We start from the raw sequence: 26452 nt of genomic DNA on the forward strand, positions 1-26452 counted from the left end.
GAGGAAGATAAAACTAGAATTGTACAATTTATATTCAAGCCTATTTGTATATTTGCATATTTAATAGCTTTTTCTTTGAGCATTATTTTAGAATATAAAATTGTATTTGAATTTATGAATTTGGAAACAAAATCAATGAATACTTCAGATTTTTAACTTCCAGTCATATTAGCCAGAGTAATTTAAACTTTAGTCATACCATACATATGCCTACATGCAAGTTTTTAGGTATATTATGATTGAAGAACACTACAACTATATACTCTAATCATTCACAACTGTTTTCATAACTCCACATCAAGCCTCAGGGATACTTAGTATAAGTTCATATAATCACAAGGGCTGTTACCTTTGTTTGATAAGCATACAAAAATAGAAGCACTCAATATTATAAAGTCTAAATCCACACTACTGGTTAATATCAACTATATTTAAAAATTCAACTGCCCCATATTTAGACAATTAACCATAGTTACTCTCTGACTATAAAGTAGATACTTTCTCCTTGTCACCTCTAACTAGCTAACATGTGTCAACATTTTTTCTTTTCTTTTCTTTTCTTTTTAGAGTTTATTTATTTATTTTTAGAGAGAGAAGAAGAGAGGGAGAAAGAGAGGGAGAGAAACATCAGTATGTACCTGCCTCCCACGTGCTCCCAACTGGAGACCTGACCCACAAACCAGACATGAGCCCTGACTGGGAATCAAATCAGCAGCCCTTTGGTTTGCAGGCTGTCACTCACTTCAATGAGGCACACCACCCAGGCAACATGTGTCAACCTTTTCAAATATCATACTACCATGTAGCAACCAAGAATTAAGAGATATTGCTATCAAAAATACCAAAAAGATTTCCAGCCAAGATGGAGGCCTAGACAGATACACTGCATCTCCTTCCACAACTAAGAAGGAATACAACTACCTCAAAACTAGAGAGAACCTGAAGTTCCAGAAAACTGAGCTGCATGGAAGTCCAAAAAACAAAGATATAAAGAAGAAATACGCATCAAGACAGGTAGAAGGGGCGGAGCTTTGGTGGAGAGAATGTGTGTGGTGGCAGTGACAAAAAGCACAGTGATGGGAAGCATAGTCACACATTTGAGAGTCGGCAGGGACACCTGGGGAGCGCTTCCAGAACCAGACCAGACTACAAGCTCACAGTCCCAGCTTCTGACTGTGCAAATCAGTGGGGGTTGGGGTGGAGCAAGAAACTACCAGTCTCTCAGCAAAGGCCACTTGTTTAAAGGGCCCCTATAGTCCTAGAATGTCCAGAGACCCACCCACTCTGGGAACGACGGGCAGGGCAAGAGCTAAAGAGATGCCAGTTGAATACAAAAGTGGGAGAAGTGCCTGGAAAGGGGGTGAGTGCTAAGCAAGCAGCATTGTTCCCTCTCTGACCCCTCCCCCACAAACAGCACCACAACGTGGTGAAACAGGTGGCCCTACACTGACAAATACCTAAGACTCTGCCCCTTATAACATAACAGTTGCAACAGCTCTACCTAAGACATAGAGGCAAACAAACACAGGAACCTGTCAGGTTGAGAAGACAGAAAAGTGTGACTCAAAAGAGAGAATGAATCAAGGTTCCAATGGGAGAACTAAATGACAAGGAGATAGCCAACCTAATAGATGCAGAGTTCAAAACAATGGTGATAAAGATGCTCACAGATGCTGACAGATATCCTTAAGTATGGCAAATGCATAAGGGAAGAATTGAAAGCTATGCTAAATGAAACGAAGGAAAATCCACACAAACCAGTGGTGAAGGGAGGGAAACCAGCGTTCAAATCAATGACTTGGAAAATAAAGAAGAAAAAAACAGTAAATAATGAGGAAATAAGAATTGGAAAAAATGAGGAGAGGATTAGGAAACTCTGGGACAACTTTAAACGTGCAAATAATGAAGGAGAACTCTGCAAATTTGGCGAAAGAAATAGGCATACAAGTCCAGGAAGCAGAGTATCCCAAACAAGTTAGACCCAAAAAGGACCACACCAAGACACATCATAATTAAAATGCCAATGGTTCAAGATAGAGAATATTAAAGGCAGCAAGAGAAAAGCAGAGAGTTATCTACAAAGGGGTGCCTGTAAGACTTACAGCTTATTTTTCAAAAGAAACTTTGCAGGCAAGAAGGGACTGGCAAGAAGAAATTAAAGTGATGAAAAGCAAAGGCCCATAACCAAGATTACTCTTTCCAGCAAAACTATCATTTAGAATGGAAGGGCAGATAAAGAGCTTCCCAGACAAGGTAAAGCTTAAAAAACTCATCATCACCAAACTATTATTATATGAAATGTGAAAGGGATTAAGAAGCATAACTGGTTGGTACAAAATAAACATAGAGAAGTTATGAATAATATAGGAAAGGGTGAAGCCAAAGAATTTATATGCACAACCCATGGACATGAACTAAGGGGGGTGGGATTGCTGGAGGGAAGGGGGGTAATGGGCAGAGGGGAGCAAAGGGGAAAAAATTTGATGCTGTAACAACATAATCAATAACATATACTTTAAAAAAATACCAACAAGAGGAACAAAAGAATGCAAGATGTAACTAAATCATTATGAAGAAAATGGTTAAACATCAAATCACCAGCTAATGGTAGTTGCAGAGGTAGGAAGAGGTATGGCTGAAGTGAGATTAGGGTGCCATGGAGTGGGGATGTTTCACTTGGATACATCTTTCTCTCCTTTATATCTGTGCATTGGGGGCATTTTTAAGACAAACCCAAGTAAACAATCTTTCTAAGATGAAAAGTCTGGAGCCCCTCTGCTCAATATGATAGGCACTAGCCACATGTGGCTACTGAATACTTGAAATGGGGCTAGACCAAATTGTAGTAAAGCATATAAGTGTAAAATACACATTGCATTTAAAAAACCTAGTACCAAAAATGTGTAAACTATCTCAGTAACTTTTATATTAATAACATTGAAATGAAAATATTTCATATATCGAATAAATAAAATATACTATTAAAATGCATTTGACTCTTTAGTTTAACTATATTTTATTAATTATGCTGTTACAGTAGTTCCAATTTTTTCCTCTTTGCTTGCCTCTGCCCAGTACAGTACCCTTTTTCCCTCCAGCAATCCCACTCCTCTTAGTTCATGTCCATGGGTCATGCATTTAAGTTCTTTGGCTTCACTCGTTCCTTTATTATTCTAAACTTCCCTGTCTATTTTGTACCAACCAATTATGCTTCTTAATCTCTGCACCATTTCCCCATTTCTCCCCCTTCCCCCTCCCAGCTGATAACCCTCCAAATGATCCCCATACCTATGATTCTGTTCCTATTCTGGTTTGCTTAGTTGGATTTTATTCTTATTTTTTAGATTTAGTTGTTAATAACTGAGAGATTGTCATCATTTTAATGTTCATAGTTTTGATCTTTTTCCTAAATAAGTCCCTTTAACATTTCATATAATAATGGCTTGGTGATGATGAACTCCTTTAGCTTTACCTTGTCTGGGAAGCTCTTTATCTGCCCGTCCATTCTAAATGATAGCTTTGCTAGATAGAGTAATGTTGGTTATGGGTCCTTGCTTTTCATCACGTTGAATACTTCTTGCCAGTCCCTTCTTGCCTGCAAAGTTTCTTTAGAAAAATCAGCTGACGGTTTTATAGGCACTCCTTTGTAGGTAACTCTCTACTTTTCTCTTGCTGGTTTTAAGTTTCTGTCATTATCTCGAAACTTTGGCATTTTAATTATAATGTGTCTTGGTATGGTCCCCTTTGGGTCCAGCTTGTTTGGGTCTCTCTATGCTTTCTGTACTTATATGTATTTCCTTCACCAAATTTGGGAAGTTTTCCTTCATTATTTTTTCACATAAGCTTTCAATTTCTTGCTTTTCCTCTTCTCCTTCTGGCACCCCTATGATTCAAATGTTGGCACGTTTAAAGTTCTCCCAGCGGTTTCTAATATTTTTCTCTTCTCATTTTTTTTTTCAGTTCTTGTTTCCTCATTCTGTGCTGGCTGACTCTTTTATGCTTCCTTATGTTTCAAATTATTGATCTGAACCCTGGTGTCCTTTCATTCACCATTCATTTTGTGTGGATTTCCCTTCATTTTACTTAGCATAGCCTTCACTTCTTCCCTTATGCATTTGCCATACTTAAGGATATCTGTCAAGTCTGTGAGCATCTTTATCACCAGTGTTCTGAATTCTTCATCTCTTAGGTTAGCTATTGTGGCAAGGCTGGTTTGGCTCAGTGGATTGAGCGTCGGCCTGCGAGCTAAGTGTCGCTGGTTCGATCTTCCAGTCAGGGCACATCAGAGAAGGAAAACTCTGACTCTAAAAAACCTCCGCTGCCTTGCGGCATACCTCTTCAGGGGAAAGGCTAAGGGAGTAAACCCCGACAGAAAATCCGGAGCCGGAGTCCCTAAGGCGGTTTGACGTTGTGGTCAACACCGGCAACTCCTGCGGCGCACCTGAAGCCAAGCTGTATTGACTCCGTCTTTCCCTTGGACCCTTCAGCTGCAAAGAGAGGGGGGGTCTGCTGCATGGGCAACAGCAGACCCTCCATATCACCCTGCCCAGGCTCTGTAGCTTCAGCTTCACTGGAGAGGACACTCCAGCGTCATCGCAAGATGTCGATTCAACACGGGAGGAGACAGATACCGTGTCACTCCCGAATCGGACTGCACAGCCATTCTCGGCAGTGCAGGTAGACTCTTAAGAAGCTACACCATCGTCTCTCGAGATGGACGGCTGCCTCCAAAAAAGGTTAGCTATCTCTCCATCGCTTAGTTCTCCCACTGGAACCTTGATCCGTTCCCTCTTTTGGGCCATACTTCTCTGTCTCCTCATCTTGACAGGCTTCTGTGTTTGCCTCTGTGTCTTAGGTAGAGCTGTCACACCTGTTATGTTGTAAGGGGCCATAGTCTTAAGTATTCGTCATTACAGGTGACTTGTTTTACCACATTGTGACACTGTATGTGGCGGAGTAGTATGAGAGGGAGGAATGCCACTTTCTCAGCACTTGCCCCTTTACCAGGCACTTCTCCCACTTCCATATGGGACTGACGCCTCTCTAGCTGTTGTCTTGGCCATCGTTCCAAGAGTGGGTGGGTCTGTGGACACTCTAGGACCGTAGGGGCCCTTTAAGCAAGTGAACTCTACTGAGAGACTGGCAGTTTCTTCTTTCACCCCAACCCCCACTGGTTTGCACAGTCAAAAGCAATAAGACTTTATTTTCTCCAGCACTGGAACCATGAGCTGTGCTGTCTGATCTGGTACTAGAAGCATTTCCCAGTTGTCCCTCTCTACTTTTTAAAATGTGTGACTGTGCTTCCCGCTGGCCTGCCACTGCCACCACTGCTGCCTTCTTTACACCGTGTCCTCCCCACCCTGGCTTTGCCCCTCTTACTGTCTGAATGAGTATTTCTTCCTTATATCTTTGTTTGTTGGCCTCCCATGCAGCTCAATTTTCTGGAGCTTCTGGTCATCTCTAGTTTTGAGGTTCAGTAGTTGTATTCCTTCTTAGTTGTAGAGAGAGATGTAGCATGTCTATCTAGGCCTCCATCTTGGCTAGAAGTCCCTGGACCTCTTTAGTTTTTAATGTGGCTTCAAAAGATTTTAAATTACATTGTGACTCTGTTTTGTAATTAATATTTTTATTTGACATTGCTAACCTAGAGCATAAATTATGTAGGAGAGAAGAAAAACATGAAATGAACATACAATAAAAAAAGAAGATACTCTGGAATAGATCAGGAAAGATTTCCATTAAACACAACTAAAGCATTTCTATTAATTCCTCAATGAGAAGGAATTACAGTGATCCCTCACTTATTATGGATATTATGTTCCAGACCCCCCTCGCGAAGTAGGAACCTTAAATTTATTCTGCGCTCTTAAACCTATGTAATTTTAACAACATACGTATACAGTATCGCAAAATCCCATGATATAGTGAACAATCCGCGATAAATAATTAAATATAATATTTTTTAAAATCCCCGTGATACAGTGAGGCTGTGATAAGTGAACCGCGATATGGAGAGGGACTATGGTATAAAGTAAAAAGCTTACTGTGGTTGGCTTAACTAACCTAACCATGTGGTTATCAGTCTGTGAAGTGAGTTTAGTCATTCTAAACAAAATCTTTCATTGTTATTTTTATAAATTTCTCCTCCAAGTGTTGTGATAGATATAGATAAATGATGATGCTGGATAGATGATTGATAGATAGATGATAGATGATAGATAGGTAGATAGATGATAGATAGATATATAGATAGATGACAGATAAGCAAATCAACAAAAACTTTGTGCTTCGGATAATGAAGAAACAATGAAATTCAATTTGGGAGAAAATGCCCTTAGAATATTACTTCTAAACACTATTTTTTTTCCTCAAAAAATAAAAATAAAAATAAAAACCAACAACAACAAAAAAAGGCTCAAAGATTTTTATGGCTAATTATGACTAATTATTTATTATATGTCAGGTGCTGCTTTCCCCATGCTAAGAGGACTAACTCACTTAATTTCAAAACAAGTCTCTGTGGTAAATAATAATATTATCAACAACCCCCTTCAGGGTGAAGAGACTTAAGCTCAGAAAACAAAGCCACTTGCCAGCAGTCAGTCTGCTAGTAAATAAACAGCAGAGCTGACACCGGATCCAAATCACTTGTCTACAGAATCCATGCTCCTTCTCCCTGCACAATTCTGCCTCTTTCAAGGACTAATTCAAATGTAAGTCAAAAGATTCTGATTTAGCACAGTTTTTCTTCATTATTAATCTTTTTATTATTAAAAACTAATATATAATCAGCACTTTTGTATTATGAGTAGTTTGAGAGCAAGAAATACAGCTATAACATGCACCCAATGGAGCTTTATCAATTAGTTCATTCAAAAAAACCATTTGGGGGCACCTAATAAGCATTAGGCTCTTTAATAGGCATCGGCTGTGTAAGATGAGGAAGACAGGCTCTGATCTTAATGCCCTTACAGTTTGAGGTAGTTCCTTCACTGTAATATAATGTGACAAATGCTGCCTTAGTGGTATGAACCTATTGCAATGAGGACACAGAGAAGGAAACAGTTAATTCTTCTTAGCAATATTAGAAAAGAATGAAAACTTGATAAAGCCTTAATATATATATATATATATATATATATGTTAAACTTTTCATAATACATATAATTATACAGTTTCTACCAAAAAAATTATTTGCATGAGCTGTAAATAAATTTGGGGTACTATAACCCTGAAAAACATGATGTAGCTAAAAAGTTCCCTTGTGACATATGTTACTGATACATAAATATATAATACAGAGAAAAATATTTTTCACAACTTATAAGCACACCAAGTACAAAGTTAATGCTAAACTTTTATTATTTTGCCACTGTGTTGGAAATTTTAATGATATGCCCTAGGGTCAGATAAGTTTCTGAAAAAGCTCATCTCTTCTTTGACATTATTTACTGATTTTTTTCTCTTACTTAGTAAGTGTTATTTATATTGCCCTTTTGCTAATGCATTTCATTCCCACATCCATGTTTAGTACAGTTTCTCAAGAAAAAATGTCATTTTAAGAATGAGCAGACATTTTTCAAGCCCTGAGAGCACTACTATAGTAATGTACAAGGAAAATAAGCAAGGGATAAAGATGATTTCTTTCTTTCCTTCCTTCCTTCCTCCCTCCCTTCCTTCCTTTCTTCTTTTCTTTCCAAGTAGTGGAGAGGTTTAACTTCATGAAAATAATAAGTTACCACAAAGGCATAACAGCATGACAGAAAATACCTTTTAGTCCCAAAGCCTAGATTAAGGAACTCAACCCCAGATATTGTTTTTTTGTTGCTGTTGTTGTTTTGTTTTGTTTTTTGTATTTAACCTTTATTGTATTTTTTCCATTACCATTTAGTCCTCTTATGCCCCTTCCCCCTGCAATTACCACACTTTTGTCCATGTCCATGAGTCCTTTATCTTTTTCCTCAATTCCTCCATACCTTAACGCTAGACTCATCCCCTTACCACCACTAGCTGTCATCATCAATGGGTCTGTCTCTATTTTGCTTCTTAGTTCAGTTTGTTCATTAGATTCCATGCATGAGTGAAATCGTGCGGTATATGTCTTTCTCTGACTGGTTTATTTCACTTAGTATAATGTTCTACAGGTCCATCTACATGGTTGCAAAGGGTACATTTTTTTTTTTTTATAGCTGAATAGTATTCCATTGTCTAATGTCCCATAGTTGTTTTATCCACTCATCTATTTATGGACACTTGGGCTGCTTGCATATCTTGGCAATTGTAAATAACATTGCAATGAAATTGGGGTTCTTACATTCTTTTGAATTAGTGTTTTGGGGTCCTTCAGATATAGTCCTAGAAGTGGGATCACTGAGACAAAAGGTAGATCCATTTTTAGTTTTTTTAAGTAACTCCACACTGCTTCCCAAAATGGCTGCACCAATATGCATTTTCACCAACAGTGCAGAAGGGTTCCCCTTTCACCACATGCTCACCAGCCCTTGCTGTTTCTTGATTTATTGATGATAACCATTGACATGTGTGAGATGATATCTCATTATTGTTATAATTTTCATTTCTCTGATGATTAGTGGTATTAAGCATCTTTTCATATGTCTAATGGCCATCAGTATGTCCTTTTTGGAGAAGTGTCTATTCAGGTCCTTTGCCCATTTTTTAATTGGGTTGTTTGTTTGTTTTATGGTGTTGAGCTTTGTAAGTACTTTATACATTTTTGGATATTAACCCCTTATCAGATGTATCAATGAATATGTTCTCTAATTCTGTGGATCATCTTTTTATTTTGTTGATTTCCTTTGCTGTGCAAAACTTTTTAGTTTGATCTAGTTCCATTTGTTTATTTCTTTTTCTTTTGTTTCCCTTGCATGGGGAGATATATCCAATAAAAAATTGCTATCAGCAATGACCTATATTTTGCTGCCTATGTTTCCTTCTATGTTTTTTATGGTATCAGGTCTAACATTTAAGTCGATGATCCATTTTGAATTTATTCTTGTGTGTGGTGTAGGAAGGTGGTCTAGTTTCATTTTTCTGCATATATCTGTCCAATTTTTGCAACATCATTTATTGAATAAACTGTCTTTAGTCCATTGTATGTGCTGTCTTCCTCTGTCAAATATAATTGGCTATGAAAGTGTGGGTTTATTTCTGGGCTCTCTAATCTATTCCATTGATCTATGTGTCTGTTTTAATGCCAGTACCATGCTCTTTGGATTACAACGGCCTTGTAGTATACTTTCATGTTAAATAGCATGATTCATCCAACTTTTCCTTCTTTCTCAGAATTGCTATTACTATGCATGACGTTTTGTGGTTCCACATAAATTTTTTTTTAAATATCTATTCTAGTTCTGTGAAATAGTCATTAAAATCTTGATAGGAATTATGTTAAACCTATAGAGTGCTTTGGGTATTAAGGACATTTTAATGTGGTTAATTTTTCCTATTCATGAACACAGTATGCACTCCCACTTATTTGTATCTTCTCTAATTTTTTTTCAGTGTCTTATAATTTTCCATGTATATGTCTTTTACATCCTTGGTCAGGTTTATTCACAGGTATTTTATTATTTTTGGAACAATTGTGAATGATATTGTTTCCTTAATTTCCCTGTCATTAGTTAGTTATTGATATATAAAAATGCAACTAATTTCTGAGTATTAATTTTGTATCCTGCTGCTTTGCTGAATTCATTTATCAGTTCTAGTAGTTTCTTGGTGGAATCTATGGGGTTCTCCATGTGAAGAATCATGTCATCTGTAAATAAAGACATTTTACTTCTTCCTTTCCAATTCCTTTATTTCTTCTTCTTAGACAAGAAGAAGCTGTGGCTAGGACTTCCAGTACTATGTTGAATAAGAGAGGTGAAAGTGGACATCCCTGTCTTGTTCCCAATCTTAAGAGGAATGCTTGTAGTGTCTGCCAATTAAGTAAGAGCCTGGCAGTGGATTTGTCACATATGGCCTTTATTATGTTTAAGTATGTGCCCTCTATTCCCACACGTCTGAGAGTTTTTATCATAAATAGATGTTAGATTTTGTCAAATGCTTCTCCTGCATCTATTGATAAGATCATGTGGTTTTTATCCTTCATTTTCTTTATGTGGTGAATCACATTTGTTGATTTGCAAGTGTCCCAAACTTGCATTCCCAGAATAAATCTTACTTGATCATGGTGTCAGATCATTCTGATGCATTGCTGTATTTTGTTTGCTAATATTTTGTTGAGGATTTTAGCATCTATGTTCTTCAAGAATATTGGCCTATAATTTTCTTTCTTTGAAGTGTTTTTATCTGAATTTAGAATTAGGACAATGCTGGCTTGGAAAAATTAGTTGGGAACCTCCTCTTCTGTTGAATTTTATGAAACAGTTTGAGAAGGAGAGGTGTTAGTTCTTCTTAAAATGTTTGGTAAAATTCACCTGTGAAGCCATCCAGTCCAGGTCTTTTGTTGGTTGAGAGTTTTTTTATTACTGCTTCAATTTCACTAGGTGTAATCTGTCTATTCAGATTCTCTGATTTCCTGATTTACTTTTGGAAGGTTGTGTGTTTCTAGGAACTTATCCATTTCATCCAGGTTGTCCGGTTTGTGGCATATAGTTGTTCATAATATTTTCTTCCAATTTTTTGTATTTTTTTGGTGTCAGTTGTTATTTCTCCTCTTTCTTTTCTGAATTTATTTATTCAGGTCTTTTATCTTTTTTATTGAAGAGTCTGGTTAAAGGTTTGCCAATCTTGTTTATCTTTTCAAAGAACCAGCTCTTCAATGCATTGATATTTTGTATCATTTTTTCAGAATCTATTTTATTTCTGCTCTGATCCTTATTATTTTCTTCCTTCTATTCAGTTTGGGCTTTGTTTGCTGTTCTTTATGAAGTTCCTTTAAGTGTAAAGTTAAAATGAGTTGGAAGTTTTCTCTCCTGTTGACTTTTATGAAATTGTTTGAGGAGAGATATAAAGTGTATTTGAATTTTTCTTGTTTCTTGTTTCTTGAGATAGGCTTGTAATGCTATGAATTTCTTTCTTAGGATGTATTCCCTGTGACCTACAAATTTTGGATTGTTGTGTTCTCATTTTCATTTGTATGAAGGTATCTTTTAATTTCTCCCTTGATCTGATTGTTGAGCCATTCGTTGTTTAATAACATATTATTTAACTTCCATGTCTTTGTGTATATTTCACTTTTCTTCCTATGATTGATTTCTAGTTTCATAGCATTGTAATCAGAGGAGATTCTTGATAGGATTTCAATCTTCTTAAATTTATTGAAACTTATGTTGTATCCTAACATGTAGTCTATCCTAGAAATCATTCCCTGTGCATTTGAAAAGTATGTATATTATGCTGCTTTGTAGTGAAATGCTCTGAAGATATCAATTAAAATCTGTTGATCTAGTGTGTTATTTAAGGCCACTGTCTGCTTGTTGATATTCTGCGTGGAAGATCTATTCATTGAAGTCAATGGGGTTTTAAAATCCCTGACTATGACTGTATTTCTGTTGCTCTCTCCCTTCATGTCCATCAAGATTTGTGTTACATACTTAAATGCTCCTCTCCTTGGTGCATTGTTCCCTTTATCATTATGCAGTGTCCTTCTTTTTCTCTTAGTATGGTTTTAAAGTCTACTTTGTTGGATATAAGTACTGCTACCACAGCTTTTTTTATTTTCCATTTCCATGAAATATTATTTTCCATCCCTTTACTTTTAGTCTGTGTGTATCTTTCAATCTGAGATGTGTCTATGGGGGCAGCATATATATGGGTCTTGGTTTTTTTATGCATTCATCCACCCTATGTCTTTTGGTTGGAGCATTTAAGTCCTTTACATTTAAGTCCTTTACATTTAAGGTGATTATTGATGCATATGTATGTAGTACCATCTTATTGTTACACTGATATGCTTTTTTTCTTTCTCCTTTCTTCTTCTTAAAGCAAGCCCCTTAACATTTGTTGCATAATAGTTTGTTGTTAACACACTTCTTTACCTTTTTCTTGTCTGTGAAGCTCCTTATTTCTCCTACAAATTTAGTGATAACCTTGCTGGGTACAGTAGCCTTGGCTGTAAGTATTTGTCTTTCATAACCTTGAATATTACATGTCACTCCCTACTGTCCTGAAATGTGCTCTTTTGTAGGTAACTATCTGCTTTTCTCTTGTGGCCTTTAAGGTTCTTATCTTGTCTTTAAACCTTATCATTTTAGTTATGATGTGTCTTGGTGTAGGCCTCTTGGGTCCAATTTGTTTGGAACTCTCTGAGTTTCCTGGACTTGTGTGTCATTTTTCTTTACCAGGTTAGGGGAGATTTCCAACATTATTTCTTCAAGTAGGTTCTCAATCCCTTGCTCACTCTCTTCTCCTGGTATTCCAATGATGTGAATGTTGTCATCCTTCATGTTTCCAAAATGATTCATAAGCTCTCTTTATTTTTTAATCTTTTTCTCTTTTTGCTACTCTGCCTGTGTGTTTTTTTTCTACCTTGCCTTCCAAGTAATGGATTCAATCCTCCTCTTCATCTAATCTACTACTTATTCCTTGCAATGTATTTTTTATTTCAGATACTACATTCTTTATTTACAACTGGTCCTTTTGTTATGGTTTCTATGTCTGTTTTCATGCTGTTGAGTATCCTTTTAATCATTATTCTAAACTCTAGCTGATAAATTGCTTGCCTCCATTTCATCTAGGTCTTCTTCTGGAGAATCCTCTTGTTCTTCATTTGGGATGTGTTTCTTTGTCTTCCCATTTTGGCTGCTTCTTTGTATTTTCTTACCTGTTAAACTAATCAGCCATTAGACTGATCAGTTGTTAACCTAATCAATCTGTAGTCAGCAGCCTGACTTAAGCACCACAGGGGAGCAGAGTAATTCCTGTGGTTAGGGCTATTGTTTCCCCTCAAAGTGATGCCACTTGGAGGGTAGTTCTCTGCCTTAGAAAGATGTCTTCTGCAGTATGGGGAATGACTCAGCACCAGGATCCTGGCAGCCAGTCCTTCAGTTCTTTCCCAAGATCTTCCCTCAGACTCTCCTCAAGTGCATCTAGTTCACTCTGCCCTCCCTCTACCTGAGCCCAGCATAAGTGGCTGCAAAGAAAATTTTGTGCTTTGGCCCTTTAAGAAGCTCTCTGCATCTCCAGCTATCTCTCCTTGGCAGACAGAAATCCTGTTGCTTTTCCCATCTAAATATTGTCTGGATTCCTTTCCAGCTCTGGTGCTGTAGGCTTGGGAGCCCAACTTATAATTTAGACCCACACATTTCAGAGAGAATCCTTTGGCCATGGAACTATCTCTCTGGAACTTCGGCTGCCACCTGTGGGAGCCCAACCAGCCCTCTTGCACCTCCTCCACACTCCTTACCAGTCTTGTTTTTATGAAGTGGTTTCTTCCGTCTGTCCTTGCTTATAAGGCTTTTCTCCAGCTAGTGTTCAGTTGGTTGCTCAAGATGATTTCTCTATAATTTAGTGCATTTCCACCACTCTTATTCAAAATGAATTAAATACTTAAATGTTATACCCAAATCCATAAAAATCCTAGAGAAAATATATGCAGTAAAATCTCAGACACTTCTCATAACAATATTTTTTTTTTCTGATATGTATCCTCAGGTAAGGGAAACTAAAGAAAAAATAAACAGATGGAACTACATCAAACTAAAAAGGTTTTACACAGCAAAAGGAAATCATCAAAGAAATAAAAAGACAACCCACTGAATGGGAGGATATATTTGCCAATACATCTAATAAGGGGTTAGTATCTAAAATTTATAGAGAACTTATAAAACTCAACACCAATAAAACAAACAACCCAATTAAAAAATGGAAAGAAAAAAAAAAACCCTTCTCCAATGAGGTCATACAGATGGCCAATAGACTTATGAAAAGATGCTCGGACTTCCAGCCAAGATGGAGGCTTAGACGAACACGCTTGACCTCCCTCTACAACTAGAGAGGAAATACAACTACTTCAAAACAAAAGATAACTAGAAATTCCAGAAAATAAAACTACGCGGAAGCCCAACGTACAAAGTTATAAACAAGCGGCGCTCTTTGGGCAGGTAAGAAGAGCAAAAGGGGGCGGTGCTGTTTGCAGCAGCACCAGGGACAGTGGCAGGGAGAGCAATCCCAGCAGCAGGGAGAGCAATCTCAGCTGCAGTCTAACCCTGGCAGCTTGCGACCCCAACACTGGGAAAAGCAGCCACCACATCACCTCAAACGGTGAGGCCCAGAGGGCGGGAGGATGGATACAGGTCTCCTAGTGGAATAACTGCAGGAATTCATCTTGGACCCCCGCCCCCACACAAAGCGCCACAGCGCTGTGAAAAAGGTTGCGGATTGCCACCAGTCGCTGGGTTGTGACGAGTACACAGGCACTGCCCCCTATAGCTGGCCCAAGAAAACAAAATGCATCTATCAAAATGAGGCAGACAACTAGAAATCCCAGTGGCGCAGCTCACCAGGCAACAGATGAAGAACCTGACAGATGAACAAATAAGAAACCTGTCAGAGGCTCAGTTCAGGGCCATTGTTACCAGGTGGCTTACAGAATTCACAAAAGATCTGGGAAAAAATGAGAAAGAATTGAAAAACACTCATACTGAAAGGAACAAAACCACATATGAGACAAATGGTGAGCAAATAAAATCCAGAGTTCAAATCAACAAACCAGAACATAGAGAAGGAACAAACAGTCAACCAGTGCAGAGAGAGCAAACAGGAAGCAAGGAAAATGATGAGAGGATCAGAAACCTCTGGGACAGCTATAAAAGATCGAACATATGGGTTATCGGATTGCCAGAGGGCAAAGAAGAAGAACTAGAAATTGAAAAATTAAGTGAAAATATAATAAAGCAGAACTTCCCAAACTTGGGGAAGGAAATATACTTACAGGTCCAGGAAGCACAGAGAGTTCCAGAAAAACTGGACCCAGGGAGAACCACTCCAAGACACATTATAATCAAAATGTCAAAAGTTAAAGATAAAGAGAGAATCTTAAAAGCAGCAAGAGAGAAGAAAAGAATGATGTACAAAGGGGTCCCAATTAGACTATCAGCTGACTTCTCAAGGGAGACCCTGCAGGCAAGAAGGGACTGGCAAGAAATATTCAAAGTAATGAAAATCCAAAACCTACAACCACGAATACTTTATCCAGCGAAGCTGTCATTCAGAATAGAAGGGCAGAGAAAGTGTTTCCAGGACAAAATAAAACTGAAAGAGTTCATTAGATCCAAACCACTGTTTTATGAGATGTTAAAGGGACTGGTTTGGAAAAAGGAGGATCAAAACTATGAACACTAAAATGAAAACTGCATCACAAGAAACAACAACAGAAGCTAGGGAATTGAAACAAAGGCAAACTAAATAAGCAATTGGAGTGGAAAAAGAACTATAGGTATGGGGAGCATATTGGGGGGAGGTCAGCAGGGAAGGGGAAGGGAGAGAGGGAGGGAGATGGTATAGGAATTAAGAAACATAGTAGGAGAGAATGGAATAGACAGAGAGAGGTTGAGAAGAACTATATGCACAACCAATGGACATGGACTAAAAGGGGGGGACAAGGGGAGGGAGCGGGGGGCACCGGGTGGAGGGGAGCAGAGGGAAGGGAAATTGGAACAAATGTAACACTGTAATCAATAAAACACATTTAAAAAAAAAAAGATGCTCAATGTCATTAATCACCAGAGAAATGCTAATTAAAGCCACAATGAGATACCTTCTCACACCTGTCAGAATGGCTACCATCAATAAATCAACAAACAACAAGTGTTGGAGAGGATGTGGAGAACAGAGAACCCTTTTGTATTGGTGGTGAGAGTGCAAACTGGTGCAGCCACTGTGGAAAGCAGTATGGAGTGACTTCGAAAAATTAAAAATGGAACTGCCTTATGATTCTACTTCTGTAAATTTATCTGAAGAAAGCCAAAACACTAATTCAAAAGAATATAAGTATCCCTATGTTTATTGCAGTGTTATTTGTAATTGCCAAGAATTGGAAGCAGCCCACGTGTCCATCAGTAGATGAGTGGATAAAACAACTATTATACATTTATATTTATATTATGGAATACTACTTGGCTGTAAATAAGATTTTAGCCTTTGTGATAGCATTGATGAACCTGGAGAACACTATGCTAAATAAACCAGTTTGAGAAAGATAAATACCATATGATTTCATTTATAAGTGGAATCTAATGAACAAATTGAACTAACAAGCAAAATAGAAACAGACTCATATAAAGAGTAGCATAATAGCTCCAGAGTTAACAGGGTGGAGAGATTGAGCAAAAGAGGAAAAGGACTCATGGACATGGACAACAGTGTGGGGGTTGCAGTGGGGATGCTGGAGGGTGGAGGTACAAGAGGCTATAAGTAGGATGGATGGTAATTTTAAAAATACAATTAAGAAAATTTTAAGCCAGAAGCACTATGACATTTAATACCAAAGGTAATAATCATGCTGTCATGATGTCAGGTCAAAATTTGTAATTCTGTATTGTCATCTTCCATTGTCAAGTCCCCAAATCAAGTCCCCAAATCAGAGCCTACATTACCTATGTCTTTTATAATTCCCCTGAATTATCAGTCAAATTTGAAGAATCAAAATTGAGAGCCTGAACAGTATTCTGTTCTGGTCTCATGAAATAATCTTCACACATGGTGTACTTAGGAACTCTACTATTCAACTGATATGGGAAAGAGTGGTACCATATTTAATGCAAGAAAGAAAGACAATGAGTGAATGCTCTCAAATATCTTCTCGCAATTAACTGTCCCTATGTAAGTTGAACCCTAAGCCTGAGTGTACATATTCTAGGACTCTTTTCTTGGACTCCTGAGTTCTATTACTTATGATGCTTGATTCATTGACTCTTCATGCTAATGAACTCGCTAATACCTATAATATCAACCATTAGGTGTGATACTCTCTTATTTTTATAACTATAAAGTAAGCAGTTTACCACTGATTAAAACTCATAATGATCTCTTTAAACTCAGTTTTAAAGTTGAGTTTTCGCAGTTTGATTCTGTGAGAAACCCTCACAATAAAACACCAGGACACAGTAGCAGTAACCGAGGCAGTTGTTTATTCACAGATCTGCAGCTCTGGGCGCAACCAAAAAGCCAAATCAAAGTGCGTGCTAAAAAGATGGAGCTGGCTGTTTTTATCCTAAAGCAAGTAAAGCCCCCCCACTTCCCCTTTCCCCCTCCTTCTCCTTCTTCATTTTACCATGCTGGATATTTCAGAGTTACAATCTAATATGATTAACTAAATTAACTGAGGGTGAAAATTAACTCGGGGTGATGTGGTTATAGATTGATCTGTCTCCAGCTCTTCTTTGAAATTTCTTTATCTTGTTTGCTAGGCTGTCTAGCTACATCTTCCCACTTCCCGGAGTTTGATGATGACTATCTCTCCACCTTTGATCTCAGATATCCTTTGTCCTCAGAAGCATTTGTGCTGAACTGAGGAATGCCCCTTTTCTGATTTGTAAGTATGTTAATACTGTTAACTTTGGCTCAGAGACCCTCTAATTTGCCCTTTGCCACTAATTATTTTCTACTGGTTTAGGAGTCACCAGTTTCCTTGCCCCTTAACAATCCTGCCACTAAAAGCCCCATTTAAAAGGAAAAGAAAAGAAAAAACATTTTAGAGGAAGATAATCTGTAAGCAGAAAAGAGCAAATCTTAAAAATCTTGTTTCACGGCATTGGAGGAATCATGAAAGTACAGCATAAGCCTAAGATGTTGGAAGTCCTGGTTCAAATTATCTCAATAGCTGGACAGCAGGAGTAGTACAGTACTTAAGGGTTCTTATTACGGAGATAAGATACCTGGATTCAAGTTCTCATGTACAATATATATTTGCTAATTCTATGATCTGAAACAAGAAAATAGAGATAGTGATATCATACACTTCCTAGAATGGTTTTTGTGAATCAAACAACGAAATCCTATACAGGGGTTTGGCATCATCCTGGCACATTGTATTCGATGCTTCTTTTTTTTTTCCTTGCTTTTTTTGTTTGTTTGTTTTTGTTTTTGATTAAAGCACTTGATAGCATGTGACATACAGCATTCAGTAGCAGGTATCTATTATTGTCCCTATAAGAACATGTATAGTTGTCAGGCCATATATGCTGATTTGGGATTATAAAACTAAAGTCTCTGTATTAAGTTGTTTTTGAAGACATAGCTCAACCATTTATTCTGCCATCTAGCAATTAGAGCTGGTTGATAAGAGGATACATTAGGTGTGGAAACAGGAATCTAGCAGCTATTCCATGGTAGATGAATGTGGAGAAATTTAGTAGCCAGATGCTAATGGAAGTGCTAATTAGAAAGTCAAAAAGTTTTTAAATAGTCAAAAGGTTCATCCAAGTTGCAAAGAGGATTTCCTTCTTTCTCCTGGCTGATAGTATTCCATTTTGTGTATATATATATATATATTACATCTTCTTTATCTGTTCATCCATTCAGGAAAACTTAGGTTGTTTCCATATCTTGGCTATTGTGAATAATAATGTAATTAACATGAAAGTACAGCTATCTCTACCATATCCTGATTTTAATTCCTTTGGATACATACCCAGAAGTGGGACTGCTGTATAACACATAGTTCTGTTTTTAATTTTTTGAGAAATCCCCATACTATTTTCCGTAGTGGTTCTACCAATTCACATTCTCACTGACAACACACAAGAGCTCCCTTTTCTCCACACATTCACTAACACTTGTTAACTATTGTTTGTTTGTTTTTTATGATAGCCATTCTAACAGGTAGGAGGTGATAGCTTGCGGTTTTGGCTTGCATTTCTCTGATAATTAGTGAGGTTGAGCACCTTTGCATGTTCCTGTTAGTCATTTGTTTGCCTGTTTTGGAAAACCATTGTTTTCCTGCCCATTTTAAAATCAGATTATCTGGATTTACCTATCGAGCTATATGAGTTCTTTATATATTTTAGATATTAACCAGTTTTCAGATATATAATTTGCAATTATTTTCTAATTTCATAGTTTACCTTTTCATGTTGTTGTTTCTTTGCTGTGCTGTAGTGTCTTAGTTTCATGTGGTCCCACCTGTTTTTGTTGTTGTTGTTTGTGCTTTTGGTGTCATATCCAAAATATCAATGTCCAGGAGCCCTTCCCTTTGTTTTCTCCTAGGAGTATTACAGTTACAGGTCTTATATTTAAGTCTTTAATTCATTTCAAGTTCATTATGTGAGTGGTGAGAGATATGGGTCCAATTTCATTTTTCTGTGCATGTTACAAGATGCCAACCTATGCTGTTCTGGAACAGCTGTGGGGTCCAATTTCCCACCACCAAGAAGCACAATTTCCAATACAAAAGTTTGGTGGAAAAGGAAAGGGATTTTATTTAAGTTTTACAGATTCAGAATAATGGCAGAATAACTCAGAATGGCCCCCTCCCTTTAAAACACCCCAAAACACATAGTCCTGCCTCCCCCTGACAAACCAGGCCAGTTTCAGAACACACCAGTCAGAGGTACTGTCCCCCAGAAAAGCAGAAGTCACAGTTTAGCATTTCAGGCATCTCCCACTAATCCACACTTGGTTGGGCAGGTCCCCAAAATTCCAGCCTCATCAGCCATGCTACTGTGTTCTCCAGTGGGTCTTCTCTTTCTTACTCCAGCTCTTAATTCAAAACCACATGGCACTTTCTTTCACCTCAGACTTCATGACAGACAGCAGAGCCCTTCTTCATTCTTTCAAACAGCATGGCCCCCTACCTTATGACTCTCTCTTTATGGCTCTCTGCTTCAAGAAAGGCTCAGCTAGCTCCTTGTCATTGATATGCAAAGTATTTTAAACAGTATCATCTGCCCTTTGGCCCTAGCTACCAACCTGCCATAGATATGCAAAGGAGCTTAAAAGCTGTATTATCTCCTTCCCCCATCCCCAAAGCCATGGGCTGTGGGGAATTTGGGGGTCCTTCCCCACTGTTGCACATGTGATTATCCAATTTTTCCAACACCATTTATTAAAGAGAATATCCTTTCCCCATTGAGTATTCTTGGTTCCTCTGCCAAATAGTAGTTGTGAGGATTTATTTATGAATTCATGATTCTGTTCCATTTGTCTGTGTGTCTACTTTTATGCTAGCACCATACTGTTTTAATTACTGTTGTTTTGTAGTATAGTTTGAAATCAAGAAGTGTAATGCCTCAAGCTTTCTTCTTCTTTCTCAGGATTGCTTTGATTATTTGGGGTCTTTTGAGTTCTCCTATAAGAAACTATAAACTTCTTTATAACACAATATAGCTTTTGATAACTATAAGGAAAAGATAGGTGTTATGACTAATGATTTTTTTCTTCAATAAATAACTTTTGTAATTAATAGCAAACAGGTCGTAATCATGCATTTTATTTGAGTTAGCATATATCTACTATAATCTGATAAGAAAAGCTATGGATTTGATACCATTCCAGAGTCAACTATTCTGCCATACAAATATGGTTTAAATCAGGAGTTAACTCATCCAAATGGTTCAAAATCATTTGGTAGCAACAAATTTGTCTCATCTCACACACACAAAAAAAATGCTCAGGAGACAGAAATTAGTGTTAAAAACTCAATACAACCTTGAAAGCTAAAACTGAAAGACAACCTAATGCCAGAATCTTAGAGGAAACTATAGTAATTATAGAATATAATGGAACTAGATAGAGAAAAATGAATCAAAATTGAATTTCATGGTAGTATATCATAATGGTGAGAAATAAGCACCCTAACACAAAGTTAGATTTGAATTTCATCATCAACTACCTAGGTGATTCTAGTAACTTGAAATCCATAAAATTTTCTCTTCTGTAAAATGGCGATAATAATAGTACCATTGTTATAAACTAAAATGTGACTTTAAAATTTGTATGTTGAAATGCTAACACCCAATGTGACTATATTTACAGATAGGGCCTTTAAAAAAGTAATTAATGTTAAATAATGTCATAAAGGTGTGGCCCTAATCCAATATGACTGGTGTCCATATAAGAACAGGAAGAGATCCTAAGGATAGATGCACAGAGAAAAAAGGCCATGTGAACATGCAGTGAGAAGGCAGTCATTTATAAGCCAAGGAAAGAGACCTTGAGAGACATCAACCCTGCTGACAACTTTATCTTGGACTTCTGCCACCAGAGCTATGAGAAATAAAGTTCTTTTGTTTAAGCCGCTCAGTCTATGGTGTCTTATTCTGGCAGTCCTATACAATCACCTTCATTGGGTGTTGTGAGAACTAAATGAGTTAATAAATATGAAGCCTAAAACTAGGTAAATGCTCAATAAAAGTTTGTTCCAGTTATTGTTATTAATTCATAAAGAGAGACCATGTGGAAAAAGGTAAAAGGATGCTCTGCATTCTTCATCGTTTCTCTCAATTTCTCTCAAAATTCCTTTGGGGAAATTAGCCAAAGATTAAGTCCCTGCTTCTGATTACACTGGTTGAGTTGTGGTACATTTTAAGAAGAGTTAAGTCCTGGTCCACAATATAAAACTACCTTGGTGCACACTTTTCTTATTCAGAGGACACTGAGCTCCAAATTGCATTTTGGTTTCCCCTCACATGCAACAGACAGGAGAACCCAGCAACAGCTAACTCATGGTCCAGAGAGAGTTCCTTTATTAATCCACCATTAGCCATATTCTTCTCAAAGAAAGATTTCTGATAGCTAGAAATATCCAGGCCTGGAAACAAGGGAAAGATGGAAGGTTGGGATCAGGGGTGAAAGTGTTGCTTTTTCTCCCCATTGTATTAAGAGCTTCCCTCTTAAGAACCTTCTAATGGAATTGCTCATGTAGGTGGGTTATATATGGAATATGTCCACCTCTGCACTGCCAGCCATCCTCTCCTCTTTATTCCTCTAACTCAGGAAAGTCTGCATTATCTGTTTATGTCTGCACACACACACAGAAATACATACATAAATATATCAAAATATTACTGATTAGCTAAGTGCTCATACAATTATTAAAGCTCGCTTTTTATTTTTGTTTTTTTACACTTATAGCTGTTAATTTGGTGTGATGAATGTGCTGTCTGTATAATTTTTAGTTATTTTAAAAGTAAATTTTAAAAATTTGGGAGCTTTTTATTTAAGATTCATATTTCCTCCCAAAAATAAACCCTTGAAATATCAATTATTTGAGTAACTAAAAAATTATAGTGGTGTTTTTTATATTATTATTTATATGCATTTAATTATCCACCTCCTTCATCTAAAAAAAGTTGTTTTGATTCTCCATGGCAATTTGTGTGTAGATTTAATTTTTTTTTTTTTATCCTCACCTGAGGACATTTTTTCATTGTCTTTTTGAGAGAGAGAGGAAGAGGGAGAGAGAAACATCGTTGTGAAAGAGAAACATTGGTCAGTTGCTTCCCATATATGCCCGGACCAGGGATTGCACATGCCCAGACTCTGAACCCACAACCCAGATATGTGCCCTGACTGGGTATCAAACCTGCAACCTTTCAGTTAGTTATGGGATGATGATCCAACCAACTGAGCACACTAGCTGGGGCTAGACTTGATTTTTAAAACTTAGATTCTTAAATATCCACAAATACATATTATTTCCCAAATGTATCTCTTCTTCAATATTCTTGCCTATAGTTTTTTGAGAAAATGTCTATTTCAGCATGAGTCTCTTAACTGCAGAAACTGATTTTTGATAGAGTTGAACAAGGATGGTTTGAAGTATTATGTTTAATATTCACTTTCAAATCATTTTGGAGATTTTATAACTTAATCTGGAGATCATTCTTGTGAATTTACTTATCTCTTGTGAGATCCTACTGGATCTCTGACATACTCGTGGCCATTCCTGCTATCCCACCCTCTACTCACGGGCCTCTTCCAAATCCTCTTCTTTTCTTTCAAGACTTTTCTTGTTTGGAATCTTAACCAACAAAGTTCTTACTCTTCAAAGGAAACAATAAAATCATTCATGCCATAGGGTATGAACCATCCCAATGAAATGTAAGCAATAAATGCATTTTGTATAAGGCTGCTATGTTTTATTAATCTTCTTACCTATAGAGTACTTTGCATATGTATACATGGTACATAATAGGCTCTTTAGAAGTAGAGTGAAAACTTTTAGAGAAAAATACATAAGATATCTCTTCTAAAATTTGGTGTAAAATGTAAAAAATAAGTTCATTCCTAAGTTATTCCTTTGCTTCAGATGACCTCAAACAAACCTTTTTCTCTGATCATAATACAGCTTATCTCAGTGAATCATCAAGCCCCAAACAACACACTGCAGAGCCTGGCTGTACTGCAAATAAACAAACTATTAATCATTTCAAACTACCAACTCCCTTTAGTATAGTAATCTAAACACAGTACATATTCAATAAATGTTCTTGGAGATTATGATTAATAGTGTGAATATTAAAGGCACACAGTAATCAATAAACACTTGTTGAATAACAGTTTAACAGCAAATTAAAAGTGCATAGCTACTTCCAGCCAAGGTGGAGGCATAGATAGACATGCTGCATCTCACTTCACAACTAAGAAGAAATGCAACTACCTCAAAACTAGAAACAGCCAGAAGTTCCAGAAAATCAAAGTGCATGGAAGGCCAGCAAACAAAGATATAGAGAAGAAATATTCATCCAGACAGGTAGGAGGGGCGGAGCCATGGCAGAGAAGACATGGTGTGGTGGTGGCAGCAGTGGCAACAGCAGCAGGCGGGCAGAAAGCACAGTTACATGTTTTGAAAAGTCAGGAGGGACACCTGAGGAGTGTTCCCATCTCCTCACCAGACTGCACAGCTCACTGTCCCAGCACTGGGGAAAATCAAGCCTCATTGTTTTTGACTATACAGACCATTGAGGGTTGGGATGGAGAAAGAAACTGCCAGTCTCTCAGCAGAGTCTGCTTGTTTAAAGGGCCCCCATGGACCTAGAACATCCACAGACCCACCCACTCTGGGAACAACAGCCAGGGCAGCAGCTAGAGGGGCGCCAGTCCAGTGCAGAAGTGGGAGAAGTGCCTGGAAAAAGGGCGAGTGCTAGACAAGCGACATTGTTCTTTCTCAGACCCCTCCCCTGCATACAGCAACACAACGTGGTGAAACGGGTCACCCGTTACTGATTAATACATAAGGCTCCACCCCTTAAAACATAATAGAAGCAACAGCTCTCCCTGGGACACAGAAGCAAACAAATACAGGAGACTTCTTGCCAAAATGGAGGCCTAGACTGACACGCTCCATCTTCCTCCATAACTAAGAACAAATACAACTACCACAAATCCAGAAATAACCAGAAGTACCAGAAAATAAATGGAAGTTCAATGTATAAAGTTATAAAGAAGTGGTGCTTGTCTGGACAGGTAGGAGGGGTGAAGCTGGGGTGGAGAATTCAAGCTGTGCTGTCCTCTGCAGCAGCAGTGATGGAGGCAGGCCAGTGGTAAGCACAGACACCTGTATTTAAGGGGAGGCGAGAAGCACCTGGGGAGCATCCCCGGCTACAGACCAGAACCATCAGCTTGCGATTCCAAAGCCAAGGAAGGCAAACCTCCATTGCCTTGGACTGTGAGGCCCAGAAGTGGTGGGGACAGAGGAGGAGGCTCCCAGTCTCTCAGCAGAGAGTGAACGGCAGGAATCCATCTTGGACCCTCACCCCCAACAGAAAACACCACAGAATGGTGAGACAGGTCGACCGGTTGTGACGAGTGCACAGGGCTCTGCCCCCTATAGCATAGGAGGTGTGACAGCCCTGCCCAGGAAGCAAAGGTAAACACAAAACAGTGAGGATGGCACAGATCATGATAGAGATCCCAATCACACAGCTGACCAGACAGCAAATATATGATCTATCGGACCAGAAGCTAGATAATCTTTATGAGGCTCAGTTCAGAGTTTTGGTTATAAAAATGCTTACAGACCTGACAGCAGATCTTAAACAAGACGGGGAAGGAATGAAGGCTAGTCCTGCTGAAATGAACAAAAACACATATGAAACAGGTGGTGAGGGAGATAAAACCAGGGGTCAAATCAACAAATCAGAACAATAGGGAAGGAACAAACAGTCAACTAGCGCAGAAAGAGGAAACGAGAAGTGAGGAAAATGAGGAGAGGCTCAGAAACTTATAAGACAGCTATAAGTGGGCAAACACCCAAAACATAGGGCTGCCAGAAGGTAAAGAAGAAGAACTAGAAATTGAAAAATTATGTGAAAAAAAATGAAGTAGAACTTCCCTAACTTGGGGAAGGAAATAGACTTACAGGTCCAGGAAGCACAGAGAGTTCCAAAACAACTGGACCCAGGGAGAACCATACCAAGACACATTATAATCAAAATGTCAAAAATTAAGGATAAAGAGACAATCTTAAAAGCAGCAAGAGAGAAGAAGAGAACTATGTACAAAGGGGTCCCAATAAGACTATCAGCTGATTTCTCAAAAGAAACTCTGCAGGCAAGAATGGACTGGCAATAAATATTCAAATTAATGAAGAGCAAAAACCTACAACCACAATTACTCTATCCAGCAAAGCTGTAATTCAGAATAGAAGGGCAGAGAAAGTGCTTCCAGGACCAAGTAAAACTGAAGGAGTTCATCAGCTCCAAACCACTGTTATATGAAATGTTAAAGACACTTGTATAGGAGAAGTAGGATCAAAACTATGAACATTAAAATGAAAACTGTATCACAACAACCAACAACAGAAGCTAGGGAATTAAAACAAGAGCAGACTAAGTAGGCAATGAGAGTGGGAAAATTATAGGTATGGGAACATTTTGGGGGGAGGTCAGCTGGGAGGGGGGAGGGGGGATAGGGAGGGAGATGGTATAGGAATTAAGAAGCATAGTAGGAGGGAATGAAGTAGACAGGAAGATGTTGAGAAGAACTATGTGCACAACCAATGGACATGGACTAAGCGGGGGGACAACTGGAGGGAGGGGGGTCACTGGATGGAGGGGAACAAAGGGAAAAAAGTTGAAACAATAAATAGCAAACAATAAAGCATATTTTTTTAAAGTGCATAACTAAGAAAAGATGAAGATTTTTTTAATTTTAATCTGAATTTATTTTCTCAACATGTGGTGTTTGTCAGTTCTAAATCACCATCTCAAATGTGTTTTTTCTTCAAACTCTGCAATTTAAAAAATTCGTGTACTTTTATCCAATGTAATAGAAAATGTTCTATTTTATACATCAGAGAGATTATAATTTAAAAAACAGATTATTAAAGACTTTTGGCAAAAAAAAAAAAACAAAAACATTTATTATGAAATGTACTTAAAACTTATCAAGTAGACCTAATAAATTATAAACTAAAATTAGCAACTGCAGATCTCTAAAAACGTTTCAGTATAAAATGCTCCTCCTTTTGTTTTTAACAATTTTTCCTAAAGACTAGATCAATTAACACTTGAAACCTATATAATTTTATTAACCAATGTCACTC

This window comes from Furipterus horrens, unplaced genomic scaffold (genome assembly GCF_987537825.1).
Source record: "Furipterus horrens unplaced genomic scaffold, mFurHor1.1.pri manual_scaffold_2, whole genome shotgun sequence".
In the NCBI taxonomy this organism is placed as follows: domain Eukaryota; kingdom Metazoa; phylum Chordata; class Mammalia; order Chiroptera; family Furipteridae; genus Furipterus; species Furipterus horrens.